This window comes from Terrapene carolina, unplaced genomic scaffold (assembly GCF_002925995.2).
Source record: "Terrapene carolina triunguis isolate 2854851 unplaced genomic scaffold, T_m_triunguis-2.0 Scaffold67, whole genome shotgun sequence".
NCBI lineage: Eukaryota > Metazoa > Chordata > Testudines > Emydidae > Terrapene > Terrapene triunguis.
The window spans coordinates 36,747,455-36,758,552 of record NW_020664418.1 but is presented as its reverse complement, the minus strand read 5'-3'; the positions used below and the strand labels follow the sequence as shown (position 1 = coordinate 36,758,552).

Below are 11,098 nucleotides of genomic sequence, written 5' to 3'. Positions count from 1 at the left end.
CCAAAGTGGTTCGCGACTGACCGGTAGCTGTCCGGCGTTGCAAGCTTCCAGAGGGCTATGGCCACTCGCTTCTGGACAGTGAGGGCTGCTCGCATGCGGGTGTCCTTGCGCTTCAGGGCAGGGGACAGCAACTCACAAAGTTCGAGGAAAGTCCCCTTCCGCATGCGAAAGTTTCGCAGCCACTGGGATTCATCCCAGACCTGAAGCACTATACGGTCCCACCAGTCCGTGCTTGTTTCCCGGGCCCAGAATCGCCGTTCAACAAAATCCACATGCCCCATTGCCACCGTGATGTCCTGGGCGCTGGGGCTCGTGGTTTCTGACAGCTCTGTGCCACTCTCCGACTTCAGGCTCTCACGGCGGTGCCGTAGCCTCCTCGCCCGATTTCTCTGCATCTGCCTCAGGGAAAGGTGTATGATAAGCTGCGAGGTGTTGAGAACGGCCACAAGTGCAGCGATGGTCGCAGCGTGATCCATGATCGCAGTGCTGTGGCGTCCGCGCTGTCACTGACCAGAAAAGTGCGCGAACTGATTTCCCGCCGGCGCTTTCATGGAGGGAGGGAGGGCGTTAGTGACGGACGGATGACGACAAATTTTTTTTACTCAGAAGGCATTGGCGGCTCGACCCAGAATTCCGATGGGCAGCGGGGACTGCGGGAACTGTGAGATAGCTGCCCACAGTGCACCGCTTCCAATATCGACGCTCGCCCCCTTAGTGTGGACTCACAAAGTCGAATTACTGTCCTTAGTGTGTCCTTAGTGTGGACACACACGTTCGACTTTGCAATATCGATTCCACATATTCGATTTAAGTAAAATCGAATTACCCTCGTAGTGTAGACATACCCTAAGAGACTCTCCGCCCCCATTAGCTACATTTGTGAGGAAAGTGGGCTTGAGCATAGAACAGTGTTTGCTGGCCAGTTTCTGTAGCCTGCAAATTCTTTAGCTCTTAACGCAATTGATTTATATTGGGGCCCTAAAGGAGGGAAACTGACTCGACTTACAGAATGAGCGGTGGGAGAGATTTCCCTTGACATCCACCCTTGGTCAGGCTGGTGGGTGAAGGAGGTGAGGGCCTCTGCTGGAAAAGAACAAGAACACTGATTCATTCTTTAAACATCTTCTGCAACTTCAGACCTAGTCATAATTAGTCATAAACGGTTCCGTATTGTTCAATAACATTCAAACACACATCTACGGGAGGAAAGAAACTGGGGCTAGCGTAAGCGACATCAAAGGGGGGGTTGGGTGGGAACCAGGCACTAATGCAGTGAAGTATGCCTACAAACAGGCCCTGCTTACATTCAAAAGTTTTACCGCCGAAAGTTCTGCCAGAATACTCCTGCCAACACAGCTATTTTGGCACAGTGCATTCACATTTGGCTGCTGTTAAAAAAGAAAGTACAAGGTGCTTTGGATGCAAGGTGCAGGTCAGTGTAGGTGTATTCAAAGCAGTCCTCCATATTGTCCGTTGGGAATGCAAGGGACATGGTTGCCTGGGGCTCTTCGTACTGACAGCCTCTTTGGAGCAATGATCCCCTAAGAGGTCTGTACAGAGTGGTGGGGAAGGTGCCCTACTCTGGCAGGAGAAACTACGCTGCTCTGCCTTGAAATGTCTGAGCAAAGATCACATTCTCCTTGCGTGAAAAGTTCAGTGAAATTGTCGCAGAGGGCCAGAAAGCTGTGCGGGCACAGCTAAATGGGCACCTCCACAAGTGGCAGAGGGCCCCTATGACCAGAGGTGAAAGTAAGCTGGTACACCGCAGCTACCGCCCCGGACCCTTTAAATCATCTCCGGAGCCCTGCCAGCGCGGCTTCAGTGGCTATTTAGAGGATCCAGGGCTGCGGCATCCGCTACCGCCCCAGCCCTTAAAATAGCTGCTGAAGACCCGCCACCGCCTCCCCAGGGCTCCGGCAGCAGGGCTCCAGGGACGATTTAAAGGGCCCAGGGTGGTAGCGGCAGCCAGAGCCCTGGGCCCTTTAAATCATCCCCCGAGCCCCCGGCTGTTGCTGCTACCCCGGGGCTCCGGCAGTGGGGCTCGGGTGGCCATTTAAAGGGCTCGGGGCTTCCACTGCCACTACCCTCTGGGGCCCTTTAAATGGCCACCCGAGCCCTGCTGCTGGAGCCCTGGGGTAGCGGTGGCGGGGCTCTGGCAGTGATTTAAAGGGCCAGGGGCTCCCAGCTGCAGCTACTGCAGCGGAGCCCCAGGCCCTTTAAAGCTCCGCCAGAGGCCGGGGCCCCCTCCGATGGTGATTTACAGGATCTGGGGCTCCACTGCGATAGCAGCAGCTGGAACCCCGGGCCCTTTAAATCACCCCCGGGGCTCCCAGCCACTTCTGCAGCTGGTAGCTCCAGGGGTGATTTAAAGGGCCTGGCGCTCCCAGCTGCTGCTACCACAGTCCCAGCCCCGGGCCCTTTAAATCCTGATTTAAAGCGCCTGGGGATTTAAAGGCCCCCGCCTCTTCCGGTAGAGGCCACACCTCTTCTGGTTGAGGCCCCTCCCCCTCCCAAGGACTCTGGAGTACCCGTAAGTCCTTTAAGTTACTTTCACCCCTGCCTATGACTGCCAGATAGCAATGTGAGCCAGTCCAAGCCAGCTCCCCACCAGTTAACCATACATTATTTCTACCACTTTCCTGCATCTAATCACAGGCTGCAGGTAATGTGTTCTGGACTTGAAAACCTGCATCCAATCAGTTTACAAAGCATTTTTTTCAAAATCATGTCGTTTGAATTATCACTTATTGGTTTGCATGTAGCTTACAATCAGTGCAAGTGGGTTTTTTTTTTTTCTATTGCAGTGCATATGATTTGGTTACCGGCAAGCATTGCCTGCAGAAGTGTGTACTTTGAATGGCAGCAAAAGTACTGGCAAAAGTATGTCCTATTCCTGTTTTCTTTCGGTCAGTTTTGCCTGTTACTGCCAGTTCATGCTCTTAAAATAAACCAGCTACTTTAAAACAGAATTCCTTTGTTCCCTGCAGAGTCCACTGCCATTTTGAGAGAGGGAGAGGAAAAAGGGAGGAGATTGAAATTTCAAGACCTCTGAAGAACGTATGTTGTGCATTACTGGGGGGCAGTAAATTACACCTACCTTAGGCCCCTTTCCCAGTGTTGAGTTCTCTCTTTGGGTTCAGCTGGGTCTCCAAGAGCCACTGGTTCTTGGTTGGGCCTGCATATTCCACATCCCTCTCCTCATTCAGCTTCTCCTCAGCCTGCAGGTCCAGGGTGCAATCCCGACTCAGTGTGGCATTGAAACCCTTATAATAGTGGCAGCTCTTGGGAGCAGTGCTAGACTTTCTGTTGTCCTCCTTTGCTCCTGGTAAACCTGCTACAGCTTCTTCCCCTTTGCCCAGTGTTGGTTCTTGTCCATGTTGTAACCCAGCTTCTGCATCTTCTTTGCAATAGCAAGAGCTAGATCTTTGTTCCTGTAGGAATTCCACAGCTGTGCCTTCACAGCGCTTTCCCACGACAGGCCAAGGAACGCTAGCACCTCTTTGCTGGACCGGGCAGCAGCACGCAATTCAGCTGGAGCCATGCTTGTACAGCTGTGATTGTAAAGGTGGCAGGCGGGTAAAGAGATATTCCCAGAACATGCTTTACAGGGGGGCAGATTTCAGACACTGTGACCCCGCGACAGCAGAGTTAAAAACTTTGACCAGAGAGGTCATTGCTGCAGGGACTGTTGCACTGTGGGTTTGTTGCTGGAGGACTGTATTTGTCTGTACAGGTACTTCTGCGTCCACACAGGCATCCTGCCAGTAGAATCATACCGTCTGAAGACTGGTTTAATTTTGCCAGCAAAAGTTCAGGCTTTTGTTCACAGGACTCAGATCTGAGTGTGGATGCAGGCAAGCCTGTGGCGATAGCAGTAACATTTTACTGGTAAAATGTCTAATGTAGACCAAGCCACAGTGAAATGTTCTGAGATATGTAGCCTTATCACCTTCATGCTCCAGAAATCTGGAGTAGGACAGTAGTTCCAGAGCTGTGCTATTCAGACTTTCCAAGGCCGTATTAGTGGTGATAGACCAGTGTTTCCCAAACTTGGGACCAGGGCCGGCTCTAGGCACCAGCAAAACAAGCTGGTGCTTGGGGTGGCACATTTTTAAGGGTGGCATGGCCGGCGCCAGAATGCCACCCCTAAAAATGTGCCCCGGCCGCCCTAGCTCACCTCCACTGCTGCTGCCGCTCACGCGCCGTTACTTGCCCTCCCTCCCAGGCTTGAGAGCCTGGGAGGGAGGGCGAGTAGCGGTGCGCGAATCAGCTGTTTCGCGCACCGCTTCTCCCCCTCCCTCCTAGGCTTCAGAGCCTGGGGGGAAGGGGCGGAGTTGAGGCGGGGCCAGGGGTGGGGTAATTAAAAAACGGGTGGGGGGGGCGGCCAAAATTGTTTTTGCCTTGGGCGGCAAAAATCCTAGAGCCGGCCCTGCTTGGGACGCTGCTTATGTAGGGAAAGCCTCTGGCGGGCCAGGCTGGTTTGTTTACCTGCCGCGACCGCTGCTAGAGCTGCTGGAAGTGGCGGTCAGTACGTCCCTTGGCCCGCGCCGCTTCCAGCAGCTCCCATTGGCCTGGAGCAGCGAACCGCGGCCAGTGGGAGCCGTGATCAGCCGGACCTGTGGACGCAGCAAGTAAACAAACCAGCCCGGCCCGCCAGGGGCTTTCCCTACACAAGCGGCATCCCAAGTTTGGAAAACACTGTGATAGAAGATATCTGAGCCTGGCTCTGCTCTTGAGCTAACATCCAAAGGCATCAGAATCGAGAGCAATTGAATTGGGACTAAGGGCCCAATTCAGGAAAGCACTTAAGCTCAAGTTGACAACGCTTTGACTTCAAGAAGGTAAAGTTAAGAGCTGTCCTGAATGGGGAAGCTGTCTGGAATCAGAGGTTTAAGTGAACAGCTAGCTTGGGCTTGATTTTTCTCTCCAATGTTGTTATCCTGTTACAGATTCCCACATACGGATTCTCACCTAGGGCTGGTGGAAAATTATCCATTGAAACTGATTTTTTGACAGAAAATTGTTTTTTTACTAAATGAAACTTCTCATAAAAAGTATTAAGATTACACAGAAAATGTTGAACTTTTATAAAAGACACATTCTATCTAAAAGGGTGCAGTAGTGTGTATGAAAGGAGTTATTGACAAGACAGGACCATTACATAGCTGCTGTACAAGGACAGTTGACTGATTTCTTCATCTAGTAACACACAGTAAATACCCCTTCTGAACACCGTGTCCATGGATTTAGCTAAGATATTGCTGCCATAATCATAATTGTGACGGTCACCATAATCAGAGAGGAAGGGACCCAAATGGGGCCAATGAAAGTAAATAGCTGAAGGATCCAGATACAACAGGACCCTCCCCCCCGACCCCCGCCCTTACATAAAAACACTCTTTGTATCTGAACAGAACAGAAGGGTTAACTCAGCAGCATGAAATAAAATGTACATTGGAGCTGATGAGTACAATTGCAAATACTGGCAGGTCTAAGACCAGGGCATGAAATACGAAATGATACTGATGTTGTCAAGTACTGATGAGAAAGATTTGCACCATGGTTCTCAAGCATGAAACGCCGCTAAATATTCATGTGATCAAGACTAAACACTACAAGTAGCCTATGCAATACTTTTTTTTTTTTTTAAATGGAGATATCCTATCTACTAGAGCGGGAAGGGACCTTGAAAGGTCATCAAGTCTAGCCCCCTACCTTTACTAGCAGGACTAAGTACTGATTTTGCCCCAGATCCCTAAGTGGCCCCCTCAAGGATTGAACTCACAACCCTGTGTTTAGCAGGCCAATGCGCAAACCACTGAGCTATCCCTTCCCCACAAGTATTGCTAGTTATTGAGTAACTAGCACACAGGCCAGTACCATTCACTCCCCTAATGGCTGGATTATCACCGCCTATTTTTGGTGTATTATTATATCTGGTATTGTGACAAGACAACCATCCATTTCTACTGGAAGATCTACGACACAATGCAATGCTAGCACTGGAGATCTAAGGCTTTTACTCCAGGAGGTATGGGGGAAATGAGAAAATTATTTTAGGATTTGGGGGGGTTGAGGATTAAGGAGCACATTATGCTCTTATTCCACATGGGATATGTCCCTAAGACCTGATGCAAGTATAGCAATAAGCTAAACAAAGTGTCTATTTTAGGACATGGCAAAATTCAGATGAAGTTAAGGGATGAGCAGAAGTAATCCAAATATCCTGCCGAGATGAAAAGACAAACTGCAATGATATCGAAGGACAGGATATATTTTCATGCAGCACTTCAGTATAATGGACAGTGATAGTTATGGTAAGAATTGCTATTAAGGTGGAAATTTGGACGTGCAATATATACTACAGATCACAATTTTGAACCATCCGAAGAAGTGAGCTGTAGCCCACGAAAGCTTATGCTCTAATAAATTTGTTAGTCTCTAAGGTGCCACAAGTACTCCTGTTCTTTTTGCGGATACAGACTAACACGGCTGCTACTCTGAAACCTGTCAATTTTGAACCAGAGTCTTCAGTTATTGCTATGCTTAAAAAAGAGGTTACTCACAGACTTGGTTGCACACTTTAAATATAGCCCCCGATTTACATTCTCAGTGTTGCTGGGATGGGGTTGGGGTGTTCACTCCGCACTTCACCTGAAAGGGTTAAAATAGGTTAATTAGCCCCTTCCCAGCTAATAGGCTGCGCCCGTAGGAGAATTAGGCTGGCTAGGTGAGCCCTAATAGAAGATGAAGTTCAGATGAGCCAGTGTAGGCTGGGCTGCTACAAAGCCAGCAAGGGGCTGCAGGGGATGTGTTCTGTAGTCACTCCCTAGGTGAGTATGTGATTCTGGCAAGAACCCGAGTAGGGGTGAACTAGCCACAGGGAGCTAGAGGAGAAGAGTAGGAAGGAACATAAGGAAATAACAACAGAGTCTGGGAGTGAGCAGACTGTGGCTGCTGAAGAGAGAGAGTCCCTGTGTTGGAACTCAAAGTAGTGGACAGGCCTGGGTCCTCCTATCTGCCATGGAGGACAGTGGCAACAGTCTTCAGCTATAGGATAACCTAGAAAGGTAACTGCACAGTTGATCCAGAGATCCTTTGGTACCCTGGATGGGGTGGGGCGGGGAGACACATAATGACCTGGCTGGAGCACTAAGCCATGGAGAGAGAGCAGCTGAGTTATCAAGAGGGAGCACCCTGAGTTGCAGACAGAGGTTGCAGGACTTGTGAATGAGCAGCGGAAGGGGGTATCAGACCTGGAAGGAGCTAATTCCCCAGAGCAGCCATGAGGAGGTGCCCTGGTGGTAAGTGAACCCTGTTGCAGTTGCCAGTCCTCACAATGTTATCACTAGTCTCATGATATTTGGAGGTTTGTGGGGTTTTTTGTTTTAATACACCAGCCCTTGGAATCCTCTGTCAGAAATCCAGCTTCCCTTTTATTTAAAAAAAAAAAAAAAAGGCTTCTAACCCTCGGCGTTGCAGAGAAAAGCTTGAAACTGACCTGAATGCATCCTAAAGGTACAAAAACCAGAAGGCAAATTTAATAAAAGAAAAAGAAGAAAAAAAAAAAAAAACCACAAAAGTTTTTTTTTTTGTTGGTCTCCTGCTGCTCTACCAGTCTCATGAGTTATGGGGCCTGACTAATGTTTAGTGATTTCTTTGGATTGGCAATAGTGTTGCAGGATCAGGGCCTTAATGAGCTCATTTGTTCTACCATCTCTCACTTGCCTGTCTTCTATGGCTGACCTGGTACTGATGAACTCTCTATAATCCATAAAATCAGTCTTGACTCCTACTGTTCCTTAGCAGGAAACTAAGCTTTATATGACTGTTTTATGGTTTTTATTTCTCCTATATCAGTTAACAGATTCTTATTCTATAATACAAACCTGGAAAAAGCAAAGTCTCATGACCAACGTATTTCACTGACTCCATCGTTCAAAGCATTCTGCAGATAGTTATGTTCATTGAAATCCTAAAAATGATACAAATGTTCAGTTCTTTGAATTCAGCTCCCTTGGTTGAGCTCTGTGCTGATGTGGAGACATCAGACTTATCATTGCTGCTATTGGTATCCTGCTGCTGCCACTGCTTTTTCATATTTGAATCAGACTGCCAACTTACAATACACCCTAACTGCCATCTTCTGTATCCTTGCCTGGTGGGGAGGAGAGAGCAGAGGCATCAGTCCTTCCATTAAGGTCCCAATTCAGCAAAGCACTTCAGCCCATGTTTAAATACTGTGCTCAAGTGCTTTTCTGAATTGGGGCCTAATAACCATTGTAGGTATCAAGGAGTCTGTTGCTGCAGATCCTGTATATGTACAGGATTAACTGAGACTTTAGTGAACTAAACATGTTTTCTGGATTCTTCATGTGGGTCAACTCATGTCCAAAGTGGAAACACCCCATAATTATGTTGTAGTAAAATGGCAGAAGTGTACCTAAACTCACTGTGAGCTTCCTTGGGACTGCGTTTGATGCCAATCCAAAGACTATGGCTAGTGTATTAATCCAGGAGAGGAGGTCTTGGCTTGCTTAGGGTAGACTTCACAGGATCTGCTCTCAATTATAGCAGCAAAACGGATCTGCGTGTGAGCTATGCCAGGAAGAAAAGGACAGAACAAAACTTAATAAAAAAAAGGCAAATGAAAACTCAGCTGTCTCCTAATTCATGAACATCAGAGTATCTTAAAAACTGGAAGATAAACGAACAACTAGAGGGAATAGATCAACTTCAAAGTGTTTAGTATACAAATGTAAACACCAGAGTGTAGGATACAATTAACCTAGAGTAAAATTAATTGCTTCTAAACAGCTGGATTTTTAAAGATTAACTACAGTGTAGTGAAGAGAGCCTTGATTGAGGGCTTCAGTGATGAATGGGGCTTGGTGTGGGCTCATTGCACTGGGGTGACTTTCAACCCCAGAGAATATAACTCTCCAGTTTTGAAACAGAACACGCCGTAGGCTGGGAGTAACAGTTAATGCGATTTGGGAATTCAGAAATGTACGAACTTGGATTGGTTCAAATTTGGGGCCAGTCATGGTTTTGTGCACTTGAGACAATCTGCTTCTTGCTTTCCCTCTGCTCCAGGGGGAAGATCCTTGTACCAGCCCTATATATGATAGACTACTTTCCCCAGCGCATAGGTCTGTGGGGAGAATGTCCTAACCGCTACATGCATGGAAAGGGATGTAGCAGCCCCATGGAGGCTGTTCTTTCTTTTCTCTACACTGTTCCCTGTGCTGGCTACCCATACTGCAGGTGATACAGGGATACCTTATGGGCCCCAGTCCGGCCCTCTGAAATCTGTCAGGCAAACTCAGTGATAGTGAGACTAGCCCTTTCCACTCTCTGCGGACAGTATACAAATTGAACCGATGTTAGACAATCAGATTGGCTCTAATTTAGTGATACAGCCAATCGTCTAACAGTGTGCACGGGGGGGGGGGATCAGTAAAACAGTCTGCACTTCTATGATACACTAGCCTTTAAATTGCAGTAAATGACTATCCATAGTCAGTCATTGTCCGACTGTTTAATAATGGGTATGTATTTATTTCTTCAGATTAGCTGAAAACACCGAACAACTGAAAGGGAAATCCGGAGAACAAATGACTTCCTTAGGAATCAAATTCCATGAATTCCAATGGAACTCCTCACCCCATACAAAGAGACCTGCCCTCAAACCTGAGGATAGATGAGATTTGCAGACAGGTCCCCAGCTTTGACTGTGCCAAGGCCCTGTCTGTTATGCCAGGGGTTGGAGAGAGCAGCCCTGAATGGGGAGGGCACAGCTCTTGCCTACTGCAGCCTGGGCCTGGGAAGGTGATGGTGGCTTCAGGCTGCAAGTTCTGTGCAGTACCTTTTCAAGGTGCAACCCTGTAAGCAATTGTCATGCTGCTGCGTCAGGCAAAATAAGGAGTCACAGAAATCATCTGGTCAAATGAAATTGTTGTCAAAGGGTATGGCGGTAGGAGCAAGATGTTGGGAGCAATGCTGACTTACAGCAGGTGAGAATCTGGCCAAAGCTGCTTAGTTTTGCCTTTATTTTCATTGAAGGCAAGATATTCCCCAGCTTGCTCTTCCTTCGAGGACTGCCACAATTGAGATGGCATTTTTTGCATACTGACCTAATGCCTTACAGACAAACACACAGAGGAAACAGTATTAATGAAATTTCTCTATCAGCATTTAAACAGCCTCACCCCCACAGTGCAGCGAGAGTTGCATCCGGACGATGCTCATTCTCATCCAGGCAAGAAAAATTAATCATTCAAAATAAGCGCTGCTTGAGGCCTAATAAAGTTGATATGGTAACGACCTACCCCAATAAGAATGCATTACAGGTGGATTGCATAAACATTAACAGTGCCTACTGTGGTTAATTAGTGTTTTCATATAAATCTAAACTTGAATTTCCATCTTGTTGGCAGCTGGAAGCACTGCGTGTGTGAGATTTATCAACTCCCAATGAGCTATTATGGGTTTCTTTCAGCTGTTTTATTTTTATTCTTAATTTCTTTCATTTATTAAATGGCTCTTAAATAGCAGCAAGGAAGAAATCTTCCATTTTCATCTGGCTGCCTGCTGGGCTTTGCCTCACCCTCATGTCGAGGGAGGTGTATATAGAATTCTTCCTAGCTCTGCCTCAGTTTTCTTCTAGACTCTGCTCACGGCTGAGAGTTGGCTGGCGAGTCTGCTGTGAGAGCAATTTGGGTGGATAATTTCCATGTTGGCTAGGCTCAGGAAGATATCTGGACTGTGGCGTAGCCAGAACAGATGCTTGGGGCTGTAGCTGTATCTTTCTGGGCAGTCACCAAGCACATAAAACACCTATATTCTAATGAAGCAAGGAGAAGGGATGGGTGACAGGAGTCAAGCAAAAGATAAAGGTTGAGACTAGAGACAAGGTCAGTTTATCTTCTCTCTCTACTGCTCTTACTCTGGTGTGTAGCTTTACTGACTCCAGTGGAGTTACTCTGAATACATGCTGGCCTCAGTGAGGGGAATGAGACTCACAGTATATTAACCTAAGATTCTATATTTACATGACTGGTAACCGTATGTGAAATTCTCCCTGCCTTCCTTGGAG

At 47.6% G+C, this 11,098-nt stretch overlaps 1 protein-coding gene across 1 annotated transcript in view; it reads right to left on the bottom strand.

Moving 5' to 3' along the window:
* Positions 1 to 1,086, bottom strand: part of CTXND1 (cortexin domain containing 1) — a 3,143-nt gene extending 2,057 nt beyond the window's left edge. Inside the window, exon 1 of the mRNA XM_026648180.1 lies at positions 1,007 to 1,086. The gene's annotated coding sequence lies outside the window, so the exon portion shown is untranslated. The remainder of the gene's footprint in view (positions 1 to 1,006) is intronic.
* Positions 1,087 to 11,098: the final 10,012 nt, after the last annotated feature.